Source organism: Haliaeetus albicilla, chromosome 7 (assembly GCF_947461875.1).
Source record: "Haliaeetus albicilla chromosome 7, bHalAlb1.1, whole genome shotgun sequence".
In the NCBI taxonomy this organism is placed as follows: Eukaryota; Metazoa; Chordata; class Aves; order Accipitriformes; family Accipitridae; genus Haliaeetus; species Haliaeetus albicilla.
The window spans coordinates 36,701,572-36,716,773 of NC_091489.1; the positions used below are offsets into that span (position 1 = coordinate 36,701,572).

General features: G+C 36.9%; 1 protein-coding gene across 3 annotated transcripts in view; it reads right to left on the bottom strand.

Annotated features, from left to right (window-relative positions):
- Positions 1-15,202, bottom strand: part of ACYP2 (acylphosphatase 2) — a 46,660-nt gene that overhangs the window by 3,012 nt on the left and 28,446 nt on the right. The window lies entirely within an intron of this gene.

A 15,202-nucleotide genomic window follows, 5' to 3' on the forward strand; every position in this document is an offset into this window, starting at 1 on the left:
TCTGTATTATTTTTAGAAGACTAATGTGATATCCACAAGTGAACAGACTTTGCTTCTTCTCATTTTAAAGGTGAGCTTGTCCTAGACAAAACCAAGAGACATATATTCCTTGCCCAGCCTTCAGAACTGTACATAAGACCAAAATTCATCCACGGCTGCTTCCAATTCCCAAGTTCCACTGCATGAAGAAAGTAACTCTGCAAACTTTGCACAGAGCAAACTTTATTTGTTGTCAGCTCCGTATACTCACATGAATAAGGATAAAGCACAAATTATGAAAATCCAAGTAAATAATCCAGCTCCATAGAAACTCTTTATAGGATACATGCATTTTACTCCTTATTTAATGCAGGAGGTAGGGAAGGAAGTGTTACAGAACTGCTCCCTACCTGCGATTTATATGAATACAGGGGCTCAGTTCTTCACTAAGATGCTAATACTTTGCCATAGGACTTCATTGATCTTCCCTCACTTTGCTCAAGTGACAGACTATTCACTGAACACTATGAAGCAGCATGTTTTTTGCAAGCTAAGAAAGCAGGAAATCAGTATTTGCTAAAAGCATTAGACATTTATAGTTGTTTCCTCATTTATCTACAGAGCAGAAAAATGTCATCTCTAATATCTTTGGTAAGGGTAGTATTTTTAAAATGGTTTTAACTTTCACTAGTATTCAGATCAATAGACCTGAGTTAAGAAAAGGTTCTGTATCCTCCTCTTGCTTCACTCAGCCTTCTTCATTTTCTTTCACATGCCATGAATTTCAGATAACCCAATGTGTGCAAGAGATTAGCTGCAATTACTAGCACTTGGAGTTTTAGCTTGCCATTTATAGCCTCCATTTTAAAATTCACTGCTGCTACCCACTTCTCTTCAGAAGTGAGAAAGCCTCCACCTCGCTTGTCACATGGGGTATGTCTGAATCAAACAAGGACATTCCTTTAGTCTGTGACAGGACAGTATATAGCTTACTCTTCAATTTTAAAGGATGTATTTCTAAAGCTACACTGCTTCAATGAGTCTGGAACAAGAGCTAATCTCCAAACAGCCATTTCCTACCATGTTTTATTTCTCAAGTACTGCACGGCCATGCAACCGCTCTTGGCCGTGCTCCAATTGCACTGTTCTAAACCAAACTGGCAGTGTGGGGACTAGATCGACTCAGACACACTTTAATCACAGATTTACAAGTTACACAACCTCCCTGTCCAGGGGAGAACCCAGGCAGGCCAGCGCCCTAGGTCTCTCCTCGGGGTGTGCAGCTCTCCTAGCACACTCCTCCCGCCCTCTGCTACAGGGCTAAGAACACCCAGCTGATTGGTTCATTCAGACAGGTGGCACCTGACAATTGGCTGTTGCTGGTGTGCGCTGCCCACCTCCTTCTGGAAGCTTCTCCACAGCCTCACAGCCAGTAACCACCCCTCACCCCTCAGATGTCCCCCACAACCAGGCCCCATTCACCCCAACTGCCACATCTGGGCAGGGCTGCTCACGAAAATACCCCAAAACAAACCTAAACAGCATTCCCAAGCACATCTGGCACTCCAGGCATTGTTAGTGAAGCCACTCAGAGCACACTGATTTTCTCACCGTTCTGGGTTTTACTTCCTTGGCCCAGTTAGGACAGCCTGCCTGAAACAGCTTCCCTGCTGACCTTAAACACACACTTTTTTCTCTATCTCCATATTCATGGTAGCAGTTTAGAACAACTGGATCCATCATTCTTTTCCTTTTATCATTTCATTAACTAAAATGAACCTTGCTCAGTGACTCTGGCTTGTTACCTAGGCAACTGGGCTCTTTCTGTTCAACATATTATTGGAAAACAACATCTAAAGAGCTGGGTTTGCACCATCCTGATTTAGATCCTCACAGAAATTGCCTGGCTGTGTACAGTATTCCAAGCAGGCATCTGTCTTGCAAAATGAGGCACACATGCCTACCTGTTAACTAATCGGAATGAAACCCCGACCAGGTCAAATCTGAAGAGTTTTCTGGAAATGTTATTTAAGGAGCCTTGCCTCCTCTGTAATACAAGATAACACTAGCACAGCCCTAAAAAGCACCACACTTTGAATACTACCGGCAGAACAGTAACTTTGATTTCCCTGAATAACTTTTTTTTTTTTTTTTTAACTGAAGCCTACGTTATAAAACAGATTTCTCTAAAATAAATGGCTCGGTTGGCACTATTCTCTGACTGAAATATCTTCGTACTTTGATAAAGAAAAAGTAACTCTGATACAGGAAGAAACAGGCCTTTCTGCACCTTTACACAGCAGGCATGCCAAACAACCATATAAACAAACAATGCATTTTTCCTGTGCTAGACTCTGTATTGAATCATTGATACACATGGGATGCTTCCACAATAGTTCATTTACTGTATACAAAAAGCCAAAATATTTTATCCTGAGATTGGAATAATTTACAGTTTATAGTGCTAGAAATGGACCTGAAAATTACCTACAGCATTAATACTTGGTGAGCTAGGCACAGTTTAGGAATGTGTTTGTTTTTCCTCACCTTAACCACAGTGTCACTTACAGTGGAACAAAAGAAATGTGTGCTTTTATTTAGAGGGAGAGAAAATAAAGGCACTGGATTATTTACACTTTATTTCCCTTTGTTTAAGATAAAATACTGAAGAGAATGTTGCTTTTTGAAGATTGTATTTACATCTGTGACAGCGTATAGACTAGAATTGCAAATATTTATAAAATACCTCCAAAATGTTGTTGTATTCTGAAACAATACTGTCAAGTTTTCCAAAATCCTGATATTTAAATGTTTGCAGAAGAAATGTGGAATTCTTTTTCATTGGTGTCTGGCTTCTGAGCTTTTGGGAAGAACTTTAGCCATGGTTTTCAAGCTTTTCTCTAGAATCATAAGGGCTAGCAATATTTTACCTAAAACCTTTGTTTTTATAAACCTGAAATTCATATCTAGGTAAAGTGTCTAGTAGCCTGTATAGTAAAAACACCTCTCAGTTTACTGTAGAGCCATTCTGTTGCCCCTACAGCTCTGTTCCTGCTGCAGAAGCCTAATAGTAAAATAGGAAACTGGAAATAAAACGTATAAGGTTCCACGTTGTGAAAAAACTAGCAGGAAGGATAAAAAACTTAGTAACAGAAGTGTTTGAAAATACTTTTGTTTGAAATGATTTGAATCATAGTGTGGCCTGAAAAAAACACATTTAGCATTTTAACTTTAGCAAAAGCAATCAACGCCTTAGTAAGGTGGAGAAAACAGGTTCTGAAGACAATACATGAGGGATCCTGGGGAGAATCCTGGGAAGAATTACTAATATTTTCATGCAGGATAAGGTCAAGAGGACTCAATATATACAATATGTACAGTCAACTTGCTCCTACTGGCCTTCATCCTCTCTTCATTGTAATTTTTTAGCTCTCAAAACTAGTCTGTAGCTTGGAGTAAAAACCTGAAGCCACCTGACCCAAAAAGCTGCTGCCTGTAGAGAGCTCTGCGCTCAAGGGGCTTCCAAGCTGCCACGGAAACTGTTGCAATTGCCCCTGGCAAAGGGTGGTTTTTAGACTGTTGTGCCTGCTGCCTGATACACCACCAAAATCACTGCTGGCAGCAGTCCACACTATGTCAGGATCAAATGTCTGCACTTAATTACATGTCCATGCCATTTGCATATACGTACCTGCAAAAGGAAGGAGGGAAGCAGTAGAGGGAAAACAATGCAGAGTGCAAGGGAGGGGAATTTTAGCACATTTATTAGGATGACCCCACCACAGTCCACCAAATCAAAGCCAAGCGACAGGCTACTTCAGAGGATTAAAACAAAAAAAACAAAAAAAAAACAAAAAAAAAGAGAAAGCCACCAGCAGTCTAAGGATACAGGCCAACAAGTGGGTGGGCTAGAAATGAAGCAACCTGCTCAGGCGTAGGCACAGTGCCCCAGAATAGAGCTGGAGCCTGGAGGTGCAGGGAGGACTGCACCACTGCTGCTGCCTGTTCACTAGCTGCTCTGGGCACCATGACAACAGGAATTTCTTGGCCTGTTGGATATTTAGCAGAAGTTCTGTAACTGTTTTAGAAAGGAAGAAAGATATTTAAGCATAACTAGTGTTTGGCTTTGTATTTTTAAACACAGCTGTCAGACAAATGTTGTTAATTTGTTTATATTTCTTCCTTTTCTGTCAAACCCTGCTGCACTCAAGGCCAGCGTTTCTCTAGAGAATACATGATGAGCTTTTCTTTGAGGTACTATTTGAAAGTAACATCAACAGCAAGGGCACATTAGCAGAATCTGATACATTAAAGGTATTGTGTGACACAAGACGGCATAAGCTTCAAATACGTATTTTGGTGTCACATTTCTATTTACAAACCTGAGAAAAATTACTTGTATGTTAATCTTCATCACATTGTGTATGTTATCAGCAAGATTTTTTATTGTAAAAATGATCATTAGTAGTTTGTATTAGCACAGAATTTGACTCTATGTACCTCAAATTTATTTTGTTATTCATATCTGATCTATGTTAAATGCCTTCACACCTTAAAGAGGAGGAATTATCCCAGAATGAATGAAACCAAGTATGAAATTGTTTTGTTCTTGTATACAATGCAAAGATCTGTTGTGCATTTTCCTATTAATTTTGGTCAACTTCAAGTAGAATTTAATAACTTATTTAAACATGGGATCATAAGAAGTATATTTTTATTAAAAAGTTATCAGAATATGTCTCTTTAAACCATGTTAGGCAAGTCACATTTGGCTTCTTTCATAGATCTTATCAGAAAAAACTAAGCAATGTTGCAGAAATTTGTTCCAACAGAGTAAAGAAGTAAATGAAAAGTAAAACCAAATTCAGCCATTTCAGTAACTCAAAACAGCTTTTATGTCCACACTGACCTACAGAAAGTACAAGACAAAAGAGAATTTCCTATTAAGCTTGTGTCCTATCTTCCCAAAGCAATAAACATAGCAGAGAGCCAGAAGCAGCAAAAAGGCCTATTGTATTTTTTCCTTGTAATACATCTGCCTCTACAGGGTACAATTTGGCTCACAAGGCAGACTAGGAATTTTGGCTAACCCTACTCCACTGCACAGAATGCAATTGAAAGTTATTTCTCATTCCACATCTATTAAATCTAAGGAAACAGGAAGCTTAGATGAGGAGGAACTGTTGCTGTTAGTGTAACAACTCAGGCTTCTGGAAAAGAAAAGCTAGTTCTAATGCTTAGAAACTGGTTAGCACCCATCACCCACATAAACTATATTTAAAACAAATGGCTGTGTTAGAGTTGAACAAAGAGAAAAATACTGTTGCCTCTGACCATCAATTTTGTACCTGAGAATATTAATTAAACCCTTACCGTGGCTATTTCAAAGCAACCCTATTGGAAGACCATAATGAATCATGACACTTTGGCCAATTCAATTTTACTTAAAGTCCATTTCATTATAGAGCCTGGTAAAACAGACACTACAGTAAAGAGACCCGAGTTACAGCCATCCAGTTGGAGAATTCATATCAAACCAACATGCATCCACAGTCCAAGAAAGCATTCAAATAAGATAGAAAACCGCAGATGACAAATGCAGTCAAGAATTTGAAAGACAACACTTTTCTGTTCTCTGGTAATGAGGTTCAGCAAGGGAGAAAGACATAAAACCATACGAGGACCAATCCCCATAACTACCATGCTTCCTGTATCCTCTAGGTGATTCTCAGAAGACAGATTTACACAAAAAAATACAGATTAATTTATTATGCAATAACTAAAAACAATGCCACACCAAAACACAGTGAATTCCTTCAAGCATCACTGGGATTCTTACTATTTTCCTCAAAAGTCTCCTTTACTTTGCAAGTACTTTGGATAGCTAAAAGACTGAAAACCAGGAAGACTCACTGAGAAGTTGCAAACTGGCCCTTTCCAATTAAAAAAAAAAAGAGATCTTAAAAGGGAAGCATCACCATTTTTAAAGCATTATGTTATAGAGCACTGTGCAAGTCTGAGTGAGAATATTTAATATTTCCAGCATTGCAGTGACTGTACCTGAATTTACCTTTTCCTAGAATACCATTGTTTGAATACTGCAGGTTGGCTCACTTCAAAACATGCATGAGTGACTTGTTTCTATCAAAGTACCTTATATAAGCATCCACATGTGAGCACAGATTAGGTAGTTAGTCATCCAGCTGTTCCTCACGCTGAAGTGCATGTACAATTGCTTTCGTACGCACAGAATATCTGCCTGCCCATTTTTATAGTGAAAACAAAACCCACTTCTGAGATTATCACAAAAATCTCAGCCAAAACAATTTTAAGCTGAAATACTTACTTCGATATGTTGGCATTTCACATACATTTTCTTCTTGCTATTAGGCCAACTGATTAATATATGTTGGGACTTAAAAAATTACCTTTAAAGAAAGGATAACAGCAACACATATGGTGTCTAGCCTCTATAGAAGTAGATGTTGTTGACAGAAAAATATGCAACAACAGAGAATTTTATTTTTATCTATAGCTTGCAAAAGTGTTTTTAAATTTTCTTATTAAGCATTCAGCTAGTGGAGCTCCATTTTTTCAACTGACTTTACACTACATGATTTAATATGGTAATTTAAATTGCACACTTTCAAAGGAAGCAGCTACACCCATCTTTTTAACCTGCAATCTCAAGGAGGTTTTTTTAAAGCAACTGTGATATGAAATAGTAGACATTTTAGTATAAGAATTAAAAGATCAGGAAAATGTTTTAATAATGTTATACCAGACAGCACAACTGTTCAGAAAAACACTAAGTAGATGATACTAGCTAATAGTCTACTTAAATTTTACACAATGAGACAATTTGGACTTTGTCAAGACTTACTGTCATAATGCTGTATTTCTTTTTTCCATTATAAATATAGCTACTAAGGAGGAAGCAAAAGATTAACATAAGGATATGTTACAACTATTACACTCTTTATTCAACAAGAGCTATTTATGGTTTCCAGCACACCAGAACACGCTTGAGGTGAACCCAGCATGGTATGTTTACAAGGAAGGTAACATTGTACCCATGGTATACAAGATGTATATACAATATTCCCCAGAAATAAAATCCCTTTTGCAATTGATTAGATTTGTTACCAAGAACTAGGATTTGTTGTTACATATTTATTGTTTCCATAAACAACAGAAACAGATCTTGTATTTAAAAGCAGTCATATACTTCCCAAAGTCTAGCCTGTCTCATCTGCCTTGAGGCAAGTCTCCAGACACAGCAAACAGCCTAAGGCAGCAGAGGCACAAAAGTGAGATGTGCGAAGCTTCTGGCATGCTGTCCCTTACAGAAGGGCAGGCAGACTTTATGGAAGTGACGTCTTCCATATTGCCACATCCCAAAGAGTTGTATTTCATTTAAAGTAAGAAAATGATTTTCATTCTTTTAACATATTACTTCTTTATGATGTTTTTCTTACGACTTCATATACATTAAAAATACCATTCTTGAAAGACCTAATATAAAGATTGTTTTTCTCTACTGGCTTTATAAGTTCCATAAATTTATCATTTCACTTGTGGGCACTTTGGTTTTAAGTCCATAAATGCCACAGGCCATCTTTGCAGGTGGGTATTAAATATATCATCTAAAGAAGCCTTTCAAGTCATGATCCCAAACTACTCCCATAGGAGGTGTCTTAGATATATCAGCTGAGATCTTGAATAAGAGAACCAAAAATAATTCTCAGCCATAGGCTACTTGATTTCCTATATGTCTACATTATTCAAATCAGCTTTGTAACATCTCTAATTGTTAGGATTTATACTTTCTATTAATATCACGAAAAGCTCGATAGGAAAAAAAAAAGACCAATTCATGTGAGCTGCAACAGTGCTGTAAGCACACCTATGGTAAAGTCCATTTCTGTGGTGTATAAGCTGTCATGAATATACTCACTTAGTAGAAATAAACACACTTAACATCAAAGCTCCGAGCTACTTAAGGAAGCTATCAGAGCATGAACATGTATTTTGGTTCAATGCTTCTTTGTATAAAAAAATTTGTTCTTTTAAACAAGGCTTTTAATATTTATTGAAATAAGATCTGATACATGTTGTTTGCTATTCAGTGGTTCCTGTGCTGTACATATTTTTATTAAACCTGATTTCAGACTATTTCTGTAAAAACTTTTTCCTGTTTATTTGCGGCAGTGATAAAATGAATCAAGAAATAGAGATTTCTTTCTGGAAAAAAACCCATCTTTTTCCTACAAAAATAAGCCCAGACTGGAAATCCTAAACTATTACCTTCTCTAGTCAACTATGGTACATCCTGCTTAAAGTTACCACTTAGAGAAAGCAAACCAGCAGATTTACTGATTTTTTTTTTTTAATTATTATTATGAGGATAATGGACTTGATCTTTCCTCCTAAACTTTCCATTAGTTTTGGACATCTTCCTGCTGACTCATTAGAATCTGCCCTTTAGCAGTACATTTTTTTGTTATTGAGAGCTTCAAACTTCAAAAACTAGAATAAAAGCAGAATTCTACTGAAGACAGCATCTTATTTCTACTGAAGTCAACAGTGACACTTCTAATGAGCACAGTGAGAGACTTGACCTCTGTTTTTATGAAATTTAAACAAAGATCTACGACTACTTACAAGAAACAAACACCTGAAAAAGGCCTAAACCAAGGAAACCATCTTTGGAAGATGATTGGCCCATATTATTTTCAAGTATTCCTTCCAAAGAGGCATTGTTAACTATTAATGAGCATCTTGTCTTGCACAATGGAAAATTTTTGTCACTTATGCTTCATGTGATGTAAGCTGCCAGAGCAGAAATGTGCATCAGGAGGCAAGTCTGGAAAGAAGGTGTTTTGGGTCAACATGTTAACAGGCCCAATTCTCTAAATGTGCAGTGAGCTGGGCAGTATTCTCCACTGCAAAGAATTTCCATTTTAGAAAACATATTTATCTCTTTTTTAGGATAACTTCATATTCCTTTGACATGGGTAACACCTAGCTAAATCTGAGTTTCTCTTCAATATTTTCTAGTCCAAATAAACTTGTTTGGTTTTCATTTAATTGTTTAAAAACACATTTTCAGAAAGACTGTGGGCAATGAGCTAAGAATGCATGCTTTAATAATGAAACACTAAGACATTTTAAAAATAAGCAGTAAGAGTTAGATGAAATCAGCTTTCTGCATTTTTCATGTATATAATTGAGCATATAAACTATTAGATTTTCAAAAGCATTGCTCAGGCAATGCCACCTAACTACTGTCTCTCACAAAGGTAGATTATAACAGCAGAGTAAGTGTAATATGTTGTTATTTCTTAATATACAAAGGGTTTTGATATTGTGTGAAACGCTTGGTAAGAAGAGGATTACTGGCAAAGTATAACTGTGTTCCTAAACTCATAAATCTTCCCATTTTTTCATCTTTCCCTCAAGCTTCAGGCGCTGTCAAAAAGTATCAAACATCTCATTTGTTTTCTGTAATTTATTCCATTTCTTTCTTTCCCTTCCCCCTTTTTTGAAATTTTATTCTGCCTGGACAGTTAAAGCAGACAGATCTGTTTCTGATCACTTTCACGCTGTAGACTGCTGCTAGGGACTATGTAGGTTTTGTAATGTGAATTAAGAACTATAGAAAAATCCCAGAAACGCACTAATTTCACTAGCAGCTAATTTTACTGAAATTTGTTATGTACAAATACTTCATTAATATATGCTTGACAAACCTGGGTTTTATAGCTAATTACCAGTGCCTCATTAATGCACAAAAAGATGAGTAGTGAATGCTACCAGGCTAGTCATGACTCACCACTTTGAAACAAATTTTGTTTTCCACTACAAAGCTTGCATGCACCCCACAGAAAGGGCTTTCCAACAGAATTCATGGAAATGGGATAATTCACTGGTATAGTCACAGATGCTCAGCTGCATTATGTCTTTCCTGACTCAGCATTTCCTGTGATGGTCATGGTGTGATGGTGATCACCTGTGGGCAGGTTTTGGCCCTTTCCTTGTTAACTGTAACATTCCTGACTCAACTGTGCTAAAATGCACTAAATTAAGAAGGGATTCAGGAATACAGTCCAAAGTTAATACTTTCTTAAAGTGAAGAAGTAACTAAAGTATTTAAAATAACTAATTTCAAAAAAACCTTTGAGTTACTTGGTACTTCAAGTGACAAAGATTTCCAAGGGCAGAGAGTTGAAATGCTGGCATTAATGACTGGCAGGTTTCCTAGAATAAAACCTCTCGAAAGGCACGCACTGATGCTCTTTGAATTTGCTCACAAAGGTTTGTTCGGCCATTTACAAGTGCACAGAGAATAAAAGATGTTTTCCATTTTTGCAACACCATGACCTTAGAAGCAAAACAAAACTATTAATTTAGGACAAAGAGTTATGCAAGCTTACAAACATAAGCAGTATATGATTAGGGGGAGCTGTTCTAAAATAATAATTTTGCAGAATTGTCAGAACAGTTCATGTCATCGTGCACTTTATAAAAAACAAGAGTATGCTCCAGCTTCCCTGTTGTCCAGAAGAAATACTCCAAACACTACATAAATCATATCAGTTAAATATGAACTTCACATTACAACAGCTGCAATGAAACTCAGGATGAAAAGGGTGGCTAGACCACAGATTTGGCTGCAGATAAAGACACTAAAAGCCTTCAGGAATTCGAATGCCCATTCTGAGATAAGCAAGGCCTGATTTTTAAGAATATTTATGATTATATGACAAATTTCATGACCAAACAAATGTAACTGAGATCAGGAAGGAGCTCAGTGCACACCACTTCTGCAAGTCACATTCCAGGGTCTCAAACTGTGTACCAGTAAAAGGAGAAAAACAGACAAACACTTAATTTCACCATTTCTCCTAACCCTACAGGTTGCATCCCTACAACCAATACCCCCCTTTCTTCCCTCAGTACATAACTTGGGAATAACTTCACCCCTGTAGAAGTCCTCTGCTACACCACCTGTACTAGGTAAGGTAATGCACTCTTATTTGTCTTTTTACTACTTGCCACTCCTTTTGGGAACAATGCTGCTTCCAGTGAAGGGAGATGACCATACCAGAGCACTCTCTGTAGGAAAAGAGCTCAGTTGTGTGAATTTCTCACCCTGCTGAAATCCCTGAAGTCTTTCCAATGGCACAGAATCAGAATTTCATCCTTTATACCTCTAACAAGCAGTGTGATCACCATTTCGTTCAACGTAGTATGGAAATACAAGAAATGCAAAGTAAAATTTTCATTTCTGACATCATACTGAATCATTCTCCTGTATTTGGAGAAATTATTAACTTAGTATTCTATGACAATTTTCATTAAAAAACACACATGCAAATATGTCTGAGTAACACAACTGCTAGTACTCTGTAAATAGAGGTAGATACAGCCTACGTGGGGCAAAACCTGCATTATACATAGTGTAGACAAGAATATATAAAGAGCTAGATCCTTACTATAGCACTTCTAGATAGAACATATTCTCAGATATATGTAGGTTTCCAATTCAAAAGACCTGCATTTTCAAAGATTATGGTCAGTCAAAACATACTTCAAACTCTTGAATACCAATGCTATCTTAACCACCAGAGGACATTTTGCTTTTGGACACACATACCAAACTACACACTAAAGTATTTAGGAGCACCAAACAACTCCAGGAGACTGGAAATCCTGGTACTCAGAAGTCAATAGATGTCAAAACCCAGTAATCAAGGACTTCTGCTAGAAATTCATTAGACAGTGAATACTTGTAATGCTGATTCTAAGAATTAAACATGTATAATGTCATAAACAATCCAGTACACAGTTGTCGACTCAGGGAATTTAGCCACAGAACTTTCATTAAAGTAAAACATATGTCTAACTCTCCTGCACTTCTACGAAATTCGCAGTGTATATTGTGTAGCATCAGTAAAGCAACAACACTGTATTGCAAGTTAAAAGTTCCCACATTTAACTCGGCTCTCCTGTTCCTTCATTACAGGACACAAATATAGCATTTCAAGTAGAAAAGCTGTAAGAGTTATTATGAAGGTGCCTGCAAGTAGAAAATGTATCTCTACTCTTATTAGAGAACAACTTTGTTGTTACAATATAAAGCAGCAAAAAGGATTTTTATTGAATTAAAACAGTACATCCGTTTTGGCTTTAAACTTAATACAGGATGTTACAGTCTTGCCTACATATTTTTTGGTTTACTTAAACAATGGAAACAAGAGTACATAATGTTCATAATTCAAGTATTGACAGATTTTACTGCTATGGTACAAATAATTCTATTCTTTCATTCTCCTTTGCTTTAATGACAGAAACCACCTTTATTCCTTCTTGCAAGTTTGCTTATTTATCAATATATTCTGATACAGTATGTAGAAAAATACTACCACATTTTCTTAATTTTTTATCCCCCAAAATAGATAACACTCCACATTTCAGCTTTAAAATAATTATTTCCACCCCATTTTTGTCTGAATTGTTGGACCTTTTTCATGACTCAGCTTTCCAAAACTGGAAGACAAAGCCCCAAAATTCATAAAGAGTGAAGGGTCCGTTTCTTATTTCAGCTATCAACAGTGCTTCATTTCCAAGACATGTTAAAAATCAGTTCAGTGAAGGTCTATAAAAGCTAACCACCCACTTAAATAGCTTCCTATTCAGGATATTCACTTGTAAGAATTTAACCCAAAAGCCCAATCCATTACAAATATACCCAAACAACTGGTAAGCATATCTCAATATAACTAACTCAAGGATTAAATATAATAGCTTATGAAATCTGGATTTAGCTTCTTGGGCAAAGGAATCCAGTATGAACTTGAAGAGGCAACACCCTTCTTAATCCAGACAAAAAGCAACATGATTACGGTTGATATTCAGAATATTTAATTAAATATTACTATCTACTGCTTTGCCTTGCTCTTACAGCAGCAGTAAAATGATAAAAACAAAGCCAGAAAAACCCTGCCCAACTAATCAAATTGTAATTAATGGTAGAGAAAAAAACCCTAAGACTCCTCTCCATACATTCAAACCTGAGTTACAGTGCTGGGCCTATCTGCTGCTCCCTCACTGTGTCTGGAGACAGAGAAAGTTCACTCCAAATTGCTAGAGCAGATTCTCTCCAAAACCACAGCACTGATGTATCCAAAAGGCTGGACGGCATCCAAGAACTGGATGAAGGGATGACAGTTTCTTACCTTTCACAAAATGCAAAACAGTGATTTTAGTAGGATAAGAAGTAATGCGTTTTTCCCAGATATACAATTGATACACCACTGGTATGACCAGCAAATACCAACTAGGAAACAGACAAAACCCTGAAGCAACAGGGCACTTGGTGGAAAATAGTAACTTTTCCTTTTCCTTAAACATGTACACAACGCTTACCAACAAGATTAAGAAAAAACACAGTGGGGGAAAAAAAAAAATGTAACAGGGAGAATGCTAAGAAGAACAAATTACCGGAACAGAAAACTATGCATAAACAATTCAGGCCTTGATCTCTATGTATAGTTTTAATACAATTACATTTACTATGAGCATATGGGACAAAAATGGTTACATGACTGTAGTTTTAACAAGCCATAAACAGTTCAAAGTTGCTATGTTTAAACAGAACAGCCACACAATTCTGATAGAAACCTGGCTGGGTACCAGCCCCAAACATAGACATAGATGCTAAAGGGGATGCAAAGAGCACTTAATTCAGAATAATGGGTAGCTTTCCAATTCATTTATATGTGGAAAAATCTTTTTGTCCCTCCAGTTCTTCCTCCATCTCTATTACTGTTACTCTCACAAATCAAGGCTACCTTGCCACATATACACTTCATCATGCAGCTTGAGCACTGTGAACACAGCTTTTAACTTATGTTGCTTGCCATTAGCTCCACAAGAAAGTTCTGACAGTCAAAAATCCCAGGTCCTTGCTAGTGCATCAAAGATGCAGCTGGCACAATGTTTCCTTATGAACTATTGGTACTTCGGACAGAATAGAGAACTACTTATCAATAAAAAGCACAGAGGAAAAAAAAGAAGTTGTTTTAAGCAGAATTAAATGCGGCAAAGATAGAGCAAGTAAGTATGAACAATAATTGTGTGCCTAAATATGCACAGTTAAAGACAGAACATCAGCATTCATATCCTCTGGTCTTCACCATTATGCTCAAAAGGACCACAGTCTGCATGAACATTGGCAGAAAAGTCTATGGAGAATGAGGACACCACTTTAAACCTCCTGATGAGGTTACTCAGTTGCTGGGTACTTTGTAGATGGCAGGAATAAAGGGTGTGCAGTCAAGTCTCACATCAGCGTAAAACCTGACACAGAACATGTCCAGTGTATGATGGAAGATCAAGTGACAGGTGAAGATGAACAAGCTTTCACTTTGATCCATACGCTCACAGGTGGAAGTAAGAGAAACAAAGAACTATGTACACTTTCAAATGACACAAACAGAATCACTCATGTGCTTCTACAGAAATCACTTTGAAGGTTGCTCCAAAGTAACATGCTCTAAACTGAGGATTTTTGTATAAAATGTGATAAAGAACACCTAAATCTCTGTTTTATGTTACTACGTAACATTCAAATTGCACTCTTTCCTGATACTTTTTTAAAGTAAAATCAGTTTTAAAGACAATTCCAAGACCCAAGCAATTACTTATTTACTGCTCTTTAGCACACCTCAGTGAATTCTGGAAGAGACTGTGTTTGCTAAGGCATGCAAAACATTTCCCTTACAGCTAAATTCTTTCAGATAGTGAAACTGTTCCATGATAGATGCTGGCTAAAGGATACAAATCATTCCACCTGATCAAAAGAATTTTTTTTAAAGCTAATTATTTTTCATTAATTATTACTTTATGTACATTCACCACTTTTAATAGGTATTTGAGACAAATTTATGTTAAAATAATATACATTCAATAACTATTTTAGCAGCAGAATCCAGGCAATACAGTCCATGTGACTCTACACTCACCCCATAGGTTAGAAAGAGCTCTCAGAGCAGTGGTGGTTAGCAAAGTTTTTAAATAGGGTTGGTATCGGTCAGCTACAAAGTAAGAGTAATGGCCCTGTTCAGTTCATTGCCTGGGAGTGGTGACTCAGTGTGTAAAGTTGTCTCTTCAACTGATATTAAGCCCTACGAAATAACAACACAAAATAAATGAAGCA